The sequence below is a fragment of the Nannospalax galili genome, unplaced genomic scaffold (assembly GCF_000622305.1).
Source record: "Nannospalax galili isolate Female #2095 unplaced genomic scaffold, S.galili_v1.0 scaffold382, whole genome shotgun sequence".
In the NCBI taxonomy this organism is placed as follows: domain Eukaryota; kingdom Metazoa; phylum Chordata; class Mammalia; order Rodentia; family Spalacidae; genus Nannospalax; species Nannospalax galili.
The window spans coordinates 2,555,383-2,569,444 of record NW_008348685.1 but is presented as its reverse complement, the minus strand read 5'-3'; the positions used below and the strand labels follow the sequence as shown (position 1 = coordinate 2,569,444).

Below are 14,062 nucleotides of genomic sequence, written 5' to 3'. Positions count from 1 at the left end.
GAGCCCCGGTAACCGCTGGCTCCCCACATCCCGCCTATTCGCCTGCCCCTTCCCCGCCCATCACCCCCGCCGCCGCGGGAGCACGGGAGGCGGGTCTGCTGGGGCGAGGCTGCTCTGCAGTGTCCCTGGGGGAAGACCAGGCGCTGCCGAAGCCCCCCACCCCCACCCCTGCGGGATAGCAGCCGGGGGCTCGGGGAGGACGCCAGGGGGCGGGGCCGAGGCTGCGGCCTGGAGCGGGAGCGTGCGTCTGTCTGCTCCGGACGCAGTGCGCATGCGTCCAAGTCCTCGGGCCCGTCGCTTGGGCTGACGCTGCTCGGACCTAACCCGGCGGACTTGGGCGGGGCCTCTGCGGCCGGAGGGCAGGTAGTGCTGATGGAGGTGGCTCAGTCGAGGCCTTCTTACTACCCCGCTCCTCAGCTGAGTTCCTGAGTAGCAAGGCCAGAAGAAAGTTGTTTAATTTCATCCATCACTCTTTTTCACTGCATCTCTGAATGAGGTAGGACCTTCCTAAATGAAAAGGGGGGTGAAGGAGAGCACCCCGTCACCGCTTCCTGAACAGGCACTGTGCTGCGCTCTTTATAATTAGTAACGGAGTCTTACCGGGTATGGTCCCCCAGAGCGACAGAGGTGTGACAGGTTTGCAGGAATAGTGGGGTTAGAGACGGACTCGAACCTTCCAGGCAGGGTGACTGACCGAATCTGTGATGCTTGGTCACATGGTACTGCCACTTACCAAGTGCCCCCTGTCTCCTTCAAAGAAACCTACCCCTGGAAGCACTGGACTTACAAGTTCTGAAATTGCCTTTTCCTTTTTTCCCTGGCTTTGAGCCGAAAAGAGTATCCACTAGGAGTTTTTGGAGTTCGTATGCCATCCTACTGGTGACATGTTTTATTATCTTGTCAGGAGTATGGGACAGATTCGCAGCATCTTTTTGCTTCCTTTTTGAAAAACCTGAACCTAGGCTTCTAGCATGTTTTCTGTCCAGGCAGTTTCTTCAGAGCAAAACAGTGACGATTTGAACATGTTCAGTGTTGGGAATGCAGCAGTTTGCTGGCTCAGAAGTCTTGAAATGATTTTTGTATTTGGAATGATGCCATCAGCTGGGGAGATGGCCCAGTCAGTAAAGTGTTTGCCATGTAAGCGTGAGGATCTGAGTTCAGTCCCCAGCATCCATGTAAAAAAGAAAGGGGGCGGGGGACAGGGGCACAGCAGCATGTATCTGTAATCCCAGTGTGAGGGAGGCAGAGACAGGCGGATTCCTGGGGCTCCCTGGCTAGCCAGTCTAGCCTAAACAACAAGCTCCAGGTTTAGTAAGAGTCCTTATCTCAAAGAATACAAATAAGGTGAAGAATGATTGAGGAAGACATGCAGTATCAGCTTCTGGCATGTGTGTATGTGTGCTTGTGCGCACATACACACATGCACAGAAAAAAAAGACAAGAAAAAAAATTATATTGCTACTATACTCAAATATATCAAGTCCACAAATAAGTTCCTTTCCCCAGTTCCAGACCTGTTTAACTCTTCAGCTATCCCTTCCAGTCCAGTTATTGGCAACTCCACTATCACCAAATGCCTAAGTCATCATCTTTTTACCCTCTCACATCCTGGAAAGCCTGTTGGCTCTGGCTTCACGTCGTGTCTAGGATCCAGCACCTCAGCATCTCCACAGCTACTTTCATCCTTCACCTGCCCAAATAGGTTTCTGCCCCACCCAGCAGCTAGGCTTCCACGCAGGTGTCCTGACATTTTGACATTTCTCTGTTCAGAGCCACATAAAAGTCCCTTTCACTTAGAATAAAGACCAAAAATCTCACATGCCCTGAAGTGCTCCATTATGTGACTAACTTCTCAGAGTGGCTTGCTCTCTCATGCTTCCTGCCTCTGCCACTCATTGCCATTCCTTGAGCCTACACCATTCTACTATCATGACTTTATATTGTAGAATTCAACTCACTTTCTATTTTACACATTCATTCAATTTGATGGTAAGAAAACCAATCTACTTAGTAAAAGACTAGAATTTAATGTTTTTAAATTTACCTGGTACCAGTCAGTTATATTCAGTCAAAAATTAGCTAATGCCCTTTCTTTGTACTTTGACATATTAGTATTTTTTAATTATTATGATGAAATGTACATTCAGTGTAGGCAAACAGTAAGTCCTATATAGACAAAAATGGGAAAAAAGATCTCTAAGCCTAGCAGCCAGAACCAACCAAACTTTTTAGATAGGTATATGCATATTTAGGATTATAGTGTAACTGACTTTTATAGCTTATTATATGTTAGTATCTCTCCATGTTGAAGTATATTGTTTCTGACATTTAATGACTGGGTGGCCTGTCATTTTACAATAATACCATAATTATCCTCCCTGCTTCCCTGTTTTTGTATATTTGTTTCCAATATACAAAAGGTTTTTGTTTCCAAAGCTTTTTACTTTCATAAAATTGCTTGTAGCAAAAATCTCTGTGCATTTCCTTAATTGTTTCCTGAAGATAAAGTTCTACAAGTAGTGTTAAAAGGTTCTAATAATGCATGCTGTTGGGAGAGCCATGGACAAGGGGCCCTGCTTTGACATTAACTTCTCCACATCCTGCCAGCTCTTGTCTTTTTTTTTTTTTTCCTTTGCGTTGTTGTTTCAAGTTAATTACTGGTAAAGTACAGTCTGATTTTGTGCATCAGCACATTAACTATTCACATCTTTTGTTCATTGCATTCATCATCATTTCACTCATTTGTAAAATATCAGCTAGAATATGCCATTTGTCACCCTCATTGAAGCCATTTTCCCAGTTTGCCATTTGTCTTTTAAGTCTCTTTATACATGCTTTGACACTGCAGGGCAGAATCTGGCTTGCTGTATTTACTTTGCCTTGAACACAAACTCCTAGGAGTAACCTAGAGAATTCTGTAGCAATTAGTACAACCTGAAGGACAGTAGCCTCCAAGGGCAAGGTCTCCCAGACTGTCATATGGGTTGGAGTGGCCAGAAGGAACCTGGCTGGGGGCTTGCAGACCCAGTGGGTTTCCCCTCCCTGTGGATGCCTTATGTTTCCACCACAAGCTGTAGGAAAATAGCCCCCGCTTCTTTGCCTTCCACAATCTCAGGGACACCTCATTGGTCAGCCAACTGCAAGGGTATTAGATTTCCAACCTCTACAGCTACAAAGAAGATACCAGACTGAGGAACTAACCAGAGTGCCCACCCAATTCATGTACCAGAGTTGTGCATTCCACTTTATTGTGTACTCTGATGCCTGCTTTAGTCAGTATAGCTAAATAGTTAAATTTTAATAACTGACATTAAGAGTCTCTACCCCAGTTGACCTTGGTTCTTGATGTTTCCTTAGTCATTTCCACACATTTTTTCAGATGGTATTATTTTAGAAATTATATTCTCTCACAGTTTTCTGGACTTCTTAGCCTAGCAAGTATTCTTCAGTCCTGAAATCTAGTAACAGCAGAAGTTGGTGTGTCTATTCACTTTTGTTTGTACTTTTATTCTGGACCATCTTTTAAAATTCTGACCCTTAGGGAACGGTAATCCTTATCTCCCTTCACCATACTTCTTAGCACTTCTGACAACAGCCTGACTCACAACAAAGTGCCTTGTGTTTCCTGAGTACTCCATGGCTTTTTTTCAGGCCTCCCAGCTCACGTCTCCCTCTTCCTTACCCAGCATGGAGGGCTCTCTGGAGCTCTCGTGGACACATAGTTCTTCACATTCTGCTTTCTTTTCAGGTGATCCCATAGAAGTTGTCTGAGGACTATTATCAACTTCAGGTAAACACATCTCCCATACCCCTTATCCTCTGTTTTCTAGACCTATAGATTCACCTGCCTGCTTAACATTTTCCCTTAAACCCCTTCACAGATAATTCTAGATTAAGTGTCCAAAGCTAAATTCCTTCCTGTCTTGTCCTGGCATCTCCATTTTCAGCAGATGTGTCCATCATCCACCTAGTAGCTGTCTCTGAAATGCAGTAGTCCATGATGTTCCTACATCCACCCAATCATAAACCCCACAAAGTTCATCTCTCAATTGTTTCATGACTCCAAATTCTTCTCTCAGGCCAGTCCGATTGTGGCATCTGATGCCCAGGTTCTGGGAATTGGGAGGCATATGAATCAGGCCTGCTCCTTTCCAGGTTTGACTGACCTGAAGAAAAGCTTCTTACAGGTGGCAAACCTTCAACAATAGTGACAGGCAGTTTCATCCTATCAAAGGACAATTGTATCCATACATCTTGGGTCCCACCTTCCTCGGGAATTGTTGGCTTTGCTTACTTCTTATTTTCTCAGTAGTTGATGCTGAGGAGAAATCTGAAGTCAAGTTGGTATTTCCCTTTGGGGGAAGCTTGGCCTTTCAGAGTGGTTGTCCATATGGTTTTCCTTTATCTTGGATGTTCAGTTAGTAGCAGAATTACTTAACTAGTTTTCCCTGGGTGCATAATGGCACTTTAAATCTAAGGATTCTTATTTTTCTATATTCCAGTTCTGTTACCACTCAACTGTGATATTTGGAAAGTTGCTAGAACTTTCTATGCCTCAATTTTCTCATGATTACAATAGGTATCATGATAGTCCCTAACCTTACTCAATTTGTATGAACATTAACTTAGATAATACATGAAAAGTACTTAGAACTCCCCAGTCTATGTAGTAAGGACTCAGAAATGACAGTTACTGTTCTTATCATTGATTCACAAATGTTTCTGGGCTGGGCTTCTTTGACTTTTTAAAAAATTTATTCCTTAACAATTTCATACAGGTATGTGGTATATCTTGATCGTGTCCTCCCCTAGACATCTCTTCCACTCCTCCCAAACATCTCAGCCTGTCCCCTTTCCACTAGCATGTCCTATATTTATTTGTATATTTTTTGTAACTCATTGGGTCCAGTTAGTGCTGGAATGTTGATTGACCCTGTGCCATTCTTGTGCAGGTGACCATAGTTGAGTGCGTTAATGAGTGCCACTGACATATCATGCATAGCCCACATTTCACCGCCCTCCCCAATTCCTCCAGCTCTTATGTTCCTTTAGCTTCATCTTCTGCAGTGTTTCCTGAGCCTTAGTGGGAAAACAGGCTGATAAAGATATTCCGTAAGGGCCGAGAACTCAACAGTCACGTTTTCTTATCCCTTTGACAGTTATGAGTCGCTAAGTGAACTTCTGCTCACCACAGGAAGAAACATCTCTTGATAAGGTGAGGGCAACACTACTCTATAGAGATAAACATAAATATTGAGAAGGCAGCTTGACGACATGCCCATTTACAAAACAACAGTAGCAGATTCCCCAGTAGGACCTCCGAAGCTTTTGACCAGACTTGTAGTATAAAGCATGAACTCCCACCTGTGGAGCAGGCAGGCCTCAAGTCCAGCCAGAAAGCAGATGGTTATGCACTATAATCTTCATGCCACTGCTGCCGCAAGGGCATGAGACTGTTTCTTCTGTACTTCAGGAGTCAGACCTACCATGGACATGTTTTGATTTCTTATTTACACTCTCCATTTCCTGGTCACCATATCTTTCTGAAATTCCCTTCCCCATTATGTTTCTCTGTATGTGTAATTCATTAATCATTGCACTGTTTTCTAAAGTTCGTTCCCTTCATCAATTCCAGGTGGCAAGGATAGAATTTCCTAGAGTACTAAAGATTAGTTTCTCCCTTTCCTTTTTTTCATGTTCTGTGTGACTTTTAAAAATGTTAATTTTTCTAGCCAGCATTAGCTCTGCAGATACAGGACCAGAAGATGTGGTATCACCAGAGATAAGGTATAAGGCACCATAAAGAATCCAAGTGAAACCCAGACTATTAAGCAGATTCTTGGGAATTTCATTTCAGTGGTGAGATGAGGCCTGTATCAGTACATAGAAAGTGAAGCACTTTCTTGCCTGGTTTCACCATGAAAGGTGAATTTATTCTTTCATATCTGGTCTTGATCTGTTTAAGCCTTGTATTGTGATTTTAATTATTTTTACTTTGGACATTTCTCCAGTTAAGTTACAGACTTCTTAAGAAAGGACACTGCTTACCTTAAAACCTTCATCTATTTCTATATTTCTTCAACTGGGTGAATATTTACCTACAGGCTCAGATGCTGTCATCTGATCTATGGACTCCGGAGATTTGGTTTCGCATCACAAAGTGAGGATATGGAAACCATCTTTATCCCTGGCAAGGTGTTAGAGGTGCCAGGGTGCTGTGTATCCCGAGGTTTCAGGGGAAGCACTTGCAGTGCCCTTTCCTCTTAGAAACAGAGAGAGCCCCGAGCATCCATGCCTGTTTCTTGCCTGGCCTCTTTTCTTGGAACTCTTAAATGTAATTAATGTCATAGAGAAAGCCAAGCAGTGCTTAAACACATTTCCATAGTCATATAAGGTTCTGGCTATTACCAGGTCTGTTTATGTCTGAATTTGGTTATTTCCATGCTTCCTTAGACTGGCTGTAGGAAGTTATCCTAGTGATACACAGTATTTGAAGCTTTGAATCAGAAGATGCAGTTTCCAGTACTGTGCCTCACAGGAAAAGGGCACAAAGGAGAAGGTAGGATAGGGGAGTGGTGGAGAAGCACCTTTAGGAATAGATGCCTACTTTGCCTTCAGGACATTTCGGGTCAAATGAAGAGGAAAAACTCATTCTCTTGAGTTAACAAATTGAAAATGAAGTGGATTCCTCCCCACTGCCCCCCAGTCCAAGAGCTGACGTGAAGAAGTGCTTGGAGGGATATAAAATGAGGACCATCTCTTAAGGCAAGGTGGGTCACCAGTGAGGTCTTGAAGGAATCCAGAGGAGAGGGGCACTCCAGGTTTGACAGAGATACATCCTTCAAGTACAGCCAAGTGCGAATGGGATTAGCTCTGCTTTTGAAATTCTAAGGTGGGTCTCATGTCAGGAGCTTGGATTCTGATCCTCAATTTCAGTGGTTAGCTTAGCACGTACCCTGACCGAATCTTTAACTTCTCTCTACCTCTTTAAAACATCTGGGATTTGGGGAAAACAATTGCAACTATTACCCCACACCTTACTGACAAGCTTATAATTCCTTTGTCTTTTTTGAAATGGCTTTTAAGCAATAAAAGCCATTTCTAATTGTTAAATACATTTTGAGTGATTGTCATTTTAAGTAATTTGTATTAGGCATATAGGGAAATACATCTGTTAATCTTCCCAAGTTCTCCAGTGTTTGTTGGGTGTGTAATATACTCTTTACTCTGGGCAGAAGTATGGTTCACAATGCCCGTCTCAGCTCCTTCAGAACAAGGGGAAAATGTAAGTTTGTAACTCAGCAGCCCAAGTGGGGAGGGACAGGACCTCAGGCTCTATAACACTCCAGCCTACCACTCTACCTGCCAGCTTGCATTGTTCTCACTGATGTGTGGCCATCAGTCTGTGTGTGTGACCACTGATTTATTCCTAGGAATTGTTAAAGAGCTGACTTTTCAGATTGACCCTGATGAATAAATCAGATCATTTGAGGTCATGACAGCATATCATGCGCAAACATTGTTGCTTACATTCCAACATGCCTTTTTGAGTGGTTGAAAAACAACCAAAATTTCAACGAGTATTGTGTAATATATAAAACAGTTCAGAGCTACTCAGCTGCAACGGGGGAATACTTGAAGAAGAGAACTTTGGTTTACCTTTCCTGGGATTTGTCAGTATCTGCAGCAGCACAGTTCATCACAGGGAAGAGACCAGCAATGGTTGACCCGAGACCCTGGAAGACTCCAGACCTATCTTGATGTTCCCTCAGCCTTGGGTGGCACCTCCCCCACACTTCCTGAACTTAACAGAGTTTATTACCAACTTGAATGCCACTCTCCTTGAAAACTCACTGCATGGTCAACACTAACTTTTCCTTGCCTATGCTGGAATTCATTGCATACAGCAGTCACTGGTCTTTGCCCAGTCTGCATTCCTCAGAGCCACAACACCCACAATAGTGTGTTAGGAAGACTGACAAGAGACAGCAGCCCCAGGAACCTAGGCGGCTAGAGCGAGGCTGGAGCGGTCACGGAAGAAACTTGGGCTTCAGTGAGTCAGCATGTAGGAATCCTCCCAGGAAGGGGCTGTGGAGTCCAAATTAAAAAGAAGATTGAGGAGACTTATAAAATGCTGAAGACAGAACCTGGTAAATACTAGAAGAGGAACCTGATAACAGTAAATCAGTAAATGAGGCTGGACTTAGGGCTAAAATATGAATGAATTTTATTGATGCCAGTTTAAAAAAAAAAATCCCTAGCAAAGAGATGTAGCCAAGAAAATGGTAGAAACTTAATTACACATTGTACAAGTCTGAACCAAGAAGGCTAAGTTTGTGGAATAATGGAAAATAGAAAATAAACATTCCAAGAATAAAGTAAGAAAATGTGGGGAAGCATGAATTTAACCTGGACAGGGAGAAGCTGTGGGAGGAGTTAAGAACACACTCTCATACTTGTAGCCTTGAGTTCAAATGCCGCCATACTAAAATGCTGTATACCCATGAACAAACTCTACCTTTTCTGTGCCTGGATTTCCCCATCTGCCAAGTAGGAAAATAGCCAGTGCATAATGTGAAAACTAAAAGAGTTGCTAGGAGTGCTGCTGTGGTACATATAAAATGTGAAAGATCTAGTTGGCCATTTATTTGAAATTAATAAAGAACTTTAGGATGGCCTTATCAAATCCTAGGATTCCACAGATGAGCAAACAGTGTCATTACATGGTCTTTATGAATACTTTAAACTCAAGTTACTATATCTAGTCTTTCTAGACCATTCTTTGGTGGGTTTCATGTATTTAAATCTTGTTTTCTGTATGAGTCATAGATATAGGAACTTGGTTTTGATCTTGTGCCTTTTAACAATGGTAAGCACACATGACAGAGCTTGCTAGATGATTGTTGGATTTTTAATACAGAATTTTTAATTTACCTCAATAACAACAGTTCATATACCAGCAGTTAGGAATGATAAGTCTTTTGTGCTTTATAATGCCACTCTGGAAGGTAGGTGACCCTGGTGGAAAGGTCCCAATAATATAACAGAAAAAGCAACTTAGGAAGGGGACATTTTGAGCCACTCCTTGATTTCTTTAGCTGTGGTGAAGAGAAGGATGATGAGAGAAAAGAGGTACTGCCTGCTGCCCTCTGGAGGAGTCTCTAATACAGCCAGAGCCCACACTAACTTGCAACAAGACCCAACTTCAAGTTCCTCTTCTATAAGATGAGATTCTCGGGCTGGAGAGATGGCTCAGAGGTTAAGAGCACTGGCTGCTCTTGTAGAGGACCTGGGTTCCATTCCCAGCTCCCTCATGGCAGCTAACAACTGCCTGTAACTCCAGTTCCAGGGGTTCCGATGCCCTCTTCTGACCTCCACGGGCATTGCATGACACTGGTGCACTTACACACATGTAGGCAATACACACATACACATAAAATAAAACTGATAAATAAAAATTTAAAAATAAAGATCTTAACAGCTACCACACTCTGCTGTTGGGAATGTCATAGAGGAGGCATATGCAAATCAGTCTGAATGAGTTCTGCCAATAACCCCCTTTATTGCATGAAATAAATCATACTGCCTCAATATAAAAGTGTGTGCCTTTGGATGCCAGCCATTGGGGAGACAGGACCTTCATAGACCTGACTGTAGCTCAAGACCCCTAGTGCTGTAATGTGTCATGTTAGACCTCTTGTTGGAGCTGCATTTCTAGCACCTGGATCCATCCCATAATGCTAAGGCAAGGTGCAGAATGCTAACTTCAGGGTACTTCCTTTGTTTAATCAGCTCCCAAGCTTCCCATGGCAACTCAAGGTGAGATCTAGTTTTATGTAGGAGGCCAGTTTCATTAGTCATCTTCCAAAATCTTGTTGCTTTGGACATTGAGGACAGGACAGCTGTCTTCTAAAATCCCTCTACTAGCTTGGTTTCATGATGTGAGTACCTCCTGTTTTTTCTCCACTGGTTCAAGAGCACTTTTATTTTGGTAAGTATGTGTAAATTTTTACCATCTTACACCATTTTAACTGTATGGTTAAGTAGTGCTAAGTATATTCATATTGCTGCACAAGCAGTATCCAGAACTGTACATCCTCACAAACCAAACTTCTATGCCCACCAATCTGTAACTCTCCGTTTCCTTTTACTAGTAGACCCTAGCAGATAGTTCCCATTCTCCTTTCTGGCTGTGAATACAACTGTTCTGTGCACCTTATTTAAGTGAGATCATATGGTCATGTCTTCAGTTTCTACACATAAGTTGGCCTCATATTTCTATCACCAGTGCAGATGTGTCTACTGAGACCAAGCTCACTAGAACAGCTCCCTACCCATACTGCCCTATTACTAGTAGACCCTAGCAGATAGTTCCCATTCTCCTTTCTGGCTGTGAATACAACTGTTCTGTGCACCTTATTTAAGTGAGATCATATGGTCATGTCTTCAGTTTCTACACATAAGTTGGCCTCATATTTCTATCACCAGTGCAGATGTGTCTACTGAGACCAAGCTCACTAGAACAGCTCCCTACCCATACTGCCATTCCCCCCACATCCCATGTCTGAAAGAATGGCTCTAGCATTTACCTTGCTGAAGTCTAGGGCACTCTTTTCCTTCCTAGTATCATTTTTACTGTATGGTTTGTAATGTTACCCTTTCTCCCTGAAAAATGATTTTCTTCACTCATTCCAAGTGTTTCAGATGGCCTTCCAACTTAAGACTAAGTGACCTGTAGTCCTCAGCCTATCAGAAAATCATAATAGGCTTTACACAATTAGGTCCTAAGTCACTGGGTTCCTACAACAACCCTATGATCCTGTGATTAAGGTGCTAGTAGTTGGCAGATGAGAAAACTGAGTCACAGGTGACTTGATCAAATCTTCATAGCTAGGACTCACTCAAACTCTGCTCCAAGACCCTATACATGACCATTACCTAATGTGCTACACCTCTCACAATTATGCAAATATAGAACTGAAGACCTTTAGAAATGCCTGAAAGGCATGACATAGCCTGGGAGTCAGAAATCTCCAACAAAATCAGATCTGGGCATTTCTTGCATTGGTTTGCCAAAGCTTGCCATATGGTAATGATGGAAGAAGGAGCATTGGATCACAAAGTGCAAGAGAAAAGGCCAGCAGGAAGGGTTGGCATAGGATGGCCCCAATTCCTGGGTAAACCTGATAGTCACAAAGATTCAACTTCTGTTCTCTCAATGACAGGCCTCTCTGCCTTTGGCAAGCTTGTCATTACACCTGCCAGGGTGAGACCTTATGCCCAGGACCAACACAGTAGGAGTCATAATTGCCTTGGTTTTCCCAGTGGCTGTCCAGAAACCGTAACAGAGTATGAAAGTACCTGTGGATTAACACTCCATGAAGAGACAGTGCTGTGTGGGACCTCTGAGGATGTCTAATATTGCCATGGACCAACGATGCTGTTTATGAAGCCACAGAGAACTTGGCAATGAATTTCTTTCTGCTTCAACTTTGTTTCCTCTTGAGTTGCTGTCATAAGATTGTACCCTCATAATGCATTACCATATCAACTGCCTTTCTCAGTTTCCAGGCAAAAGCACTTTTCTATGGAAACGTAGCAGTTACTTCCCCAGCCAAATAATTACCTTTACACATTCCCCCATGGAAGACCCTAATTTATGAGCACCACCACCACCATCACTGCATGATGCCTACGATGTATTATTGGGAAAAACTGTTAAACCCAAATCTAATTTCCAGACTTCATTTGCAGGGAGATACATACTTAAACATAGATAGCACCAGGAACCAACTAGATAAACCAAGAATATGCAGCCTTCTTTAAGTTAGCTGTCCAGATTTTTTAAAAGTCAATTCTATAGGTCAAAACCAAATAGAAGGAAAAGTGGGAGAGATTCTCCAGGTTAACCTCCAGGTGGGTGGGACCCTCAAACCTTTGTTGTATCATGGAAGAAAGTTCCATTAAAAAAAAAAAAACTTTACAGGACAATTAAGAAATTTAACAAGTGACTTGGGGAGGGACAGTGAGATGACTCAGGAGGCGGGGGAGCTTGTACCCACCTGATGACCTGAGCTTGATCCCCAGAACCCACATAGTGGAAGGTGAAAGCTGATCCTGCAAGTTGTCCTCTGACCACCACACGTGTGCTGTAGCAGACAAGTGCCCATGCACATACACAGACAAACTTTTAAATGGCTTGAGTATTAGTTGTGATTATTAATAGAATAGTTGCTGTTTCTTAGGTGTCATAGTATAATCATTGTATAAGCAATTGTCTTATATCAATATCAGTAATCATTGTGTCATCTCTACAATATGTTTTTAAGATACTTATTTTTTTATGTGTATGAGTGTTTTGCTTGCATTATGTAAGTGTACCACATGCACGCAGTGCCCGTGGAGGTGAAAAGAGGGCGTTGGGTTCCCCTGGAACTGGAGTTATGGATGGTTGCTAGCCACCATGTGGATGCTGGGATTCAATCTCGGGTCCTCTGCAAGAGTAGCCAGTGCTCTTAACTGCTGAGCCATCTCTCCAGCCCCATATAATACATTTTTAATGGTATATATCCATATGTTTGTGGGAAGGAAGAAAGAATGCAAATCTGATAAATCTAAGTCAAAGGCATTTATCTAGTCTTTTGACACTTGAGTATTTGAAATGTTTTATAATCAAAAGGAGGAAGATAAATACAATGAAAAAACTGGGCCAAAGGTAAGACATACTCCTGTTTGAAGGGATCTGTTAACCATCTTATTTTCTTCAACCAGTTTCATGTTAGTAGCCAATACTTTATCAGAGGCTAATTCATGCACCTCATAGTGGATATTCACACTCAAATTGCTATGCTCTCAAAAGCTTTTTACTTCTTCTGTATCTCTAGCAATTTCCCAGGTAGAAAAAAATAGATGTTATTTCTGCACAGCAGATTTCCGTTGGCAGAGATAATCAACAAGTAGTTCAGAGATTTGCTTCCCAATGAAAAGCCGCACTCAGCTTTCAGAGTGAGGTGGAAGCAATGGAGCTCTGCAGAGACAGTATCCTTCACCAGTAGATTTCCATTGTTCTGGTAAGAGCCTCTTTTCCATGCATTCCAAATCTTGTATAGGATCCAAATTGGAACATCATTCTCTGTATCTGTATTGGCTGAAGACAGACATGAAGAGATGGCCCAGTGGTTAAGAGCACTGACTGCTCTTGCAGAGAACCTGGGTTCAATTCCCAGCACCCACATGGAGGCTATAAACTGCCCTTAACTCCAGTTCCGGGGGAATCCGAAGCCCTCTTCTGAGCTCCGTGGCATTGCAAGATACATGATGGCTAACAACCATCTGTAACTCCAGTTCCAAGGGATCCGCTGCCCTCTTCTGACATCTGCAGGCATTGCATTACACAGGTGCACTTACATGTGCAGGCAATACACTCACACATAAAATAAAAATAATAAAATATTTTTTAAAATATTTTTAATGCATGGTTATTTCAGGCTTCTGATATTAGCACCACGCCTACTCAATGTGAAAACTTCCCTAACTTGTTTTATGAATATTTTGTTTTGTTTGACCCAGATTTCTATCATTGTCATCCTCCTGTACCTCCACCTGTCCTTCATTCCCAAGATGCCTCCAGGCAGGTGTGTTCCTGCCCTGCTGCCCTCATTTGACTGATGGATTGCCAATCTCTTCCCCCCATGACACATTCCTGGGAAACCATTTTACATTATATTCATGTAACTAAGCTAGCTAGCTGTGCTCTGAATTCCTACAGGCTCCTCTCCTGCTGGAGTTGTTTCTGCTGTCCTGGGAGCAGCTCTTCTCGTATCTGTTGAAAGCTTGTAGTTCACAAATGTTCTTCCTTCCCATCTCTGATAATGAAAGTAACCCTGCAATTTAAGCCTGAGCTCATGGCAGGCAGTCCCCAAATCTTAGTGGCTTATTTTAAAAAGGGGGAAGGGGAGACATTAAAGACATTCAGTTTTCTCACGTCAGAGGCAGTGTGCTTGGGCTATGGACCAGTTTGGAGCTGTGTCCCTTATCTCTGATCCTCTGCATCAGTGGCTGC

The 14,062-nt window shown here is 42.7% G+C and overlaps 1 long non-coding RNA gene across 3 annotated transcripts; it reads left to right on the top strand.

Moving 5' to 3' along the window:
- Positions 1-43: 43 nt before the first annotated feature.
- On the top strand, positions 44-12,244 carry LOC108491438. Of its 3 annotated transcripts, none has more exons than XR_003851536.1 (4): positions 44-496; positions 3,749-3,790; positions 5,160-5,215; positions 11,326-12,244. It is a non-coding gene; the product is annotated as an uncharacterized LOC108491438 (long non-coding RNA). The 3 variants fall into 3 exon arrangements; XR_001872755.2 differs by having other exon boundaries at positions 11,226-12,244; XR_001872754.2 differs by lacking the exon at positions 5,160-5,215.
- Positions 12,245-14,062: the final 1,818 nt, after the last annotated feature.